The sequence below is a fragment of the Penaeus monodon genome, chromosome 23, assembly GCF_015228065.2.
Source record: "Penaeus monodon isolate SGIC_2016 chromosome 23, NSTDA_Pmon_1, whole genome shotgun sequence".
In the NCBI taxonomy this organism is placed as follows: Eukaryota; Metazoa; Arthropoda; class Malacostraca; order Decapoda; family Penaeidae; genus Penaeus; species Penaeus monodon.
The window spans coordinates 43,956,330-43,957,347 of NC_051408.1; positions in this window are offsets into that span (position 1 = coordinate 43,956,330).

The following is a 1,018-nucleotide window of genomic DNA, read 5'->3' on the forward strand; positions in this document are numbered from 1 at the left end:
TTTCACTTTGACAATGATATGGACTCCTGTTTGTTTCTGAAAACAATAGAAGTGAGCCTGGATATTGACAGTATGGTCGGAAAAATTTATGTATATGAAGTTCTGCCAGCTGAGCACAATTCATACTTCGCCCACACTCTGCAACTTTCGGTAAAGGATGGTTTATGAGAAGCAGGGCTCAGTAAAGCCTCAAATCTACCATTGCCGCTGATGTTTTGGAAGGTGAGAAAAAAATTGATTCTGTTTGTGCTACTCAATGTAATTCTCAAGTTAAAAGGATTAGATCAGTGTTGAGTATCTAAACAAAATTATGTATCATAGATGGTGTACAACACAGAGTGTGTATGGTCGAAATCTACTTACGGGCATGCTAGAAATATTTGAGGCATCTGAGGAGCCAAAAAAAAAAAATTGTGCGCCAAAAGCAAACCTCCTTTTCTGCAAGTCTGGTCATACCTTGCACAGGAGCTTCAAATTTCATCTAACCATATGGAATCCATGTGACGGGGCTTAAAAAATCTGTAGATAAAACATCTGATCCCACTATGAGGAGAGAAGATTTTAGTGCTGGTAATAATCTAGACCCTAGACCTGGGTTTTAAGCTCGAGTGGTGCAGAGATGAAGAAGAAAAGGATCTCAGACTCAAGAAAAGCACACAACCCAAAGAACCTGATAAAAATCCTGGTGAAGATCTACAAAAAAAAAGTTCGAATTTTTCCCCTTTGAAGATGAAGAGTTTCATGTATATTCATACACAGGAGTCAACATACAAAAGTGAAAGGTGCAGTCAATCAACACTCACATGAATTGTTATCTGAGCCACCCTTGCAAAGCAGACGACACTGATGTGTTTGTTCTTTTGGAAAGAACACAGCCATACTCTGCCTCCCTTATCTAAGATAGGAAATATTTGGCTGTGCCTGCATCTTCTGCTCCCGTAAAGGCTTTTCACATTGCTGGAAAGTGTTTAAGTCAGATGTCTTACTGACAAAAGCTTCGAAGTGTGATTCAAGTAAA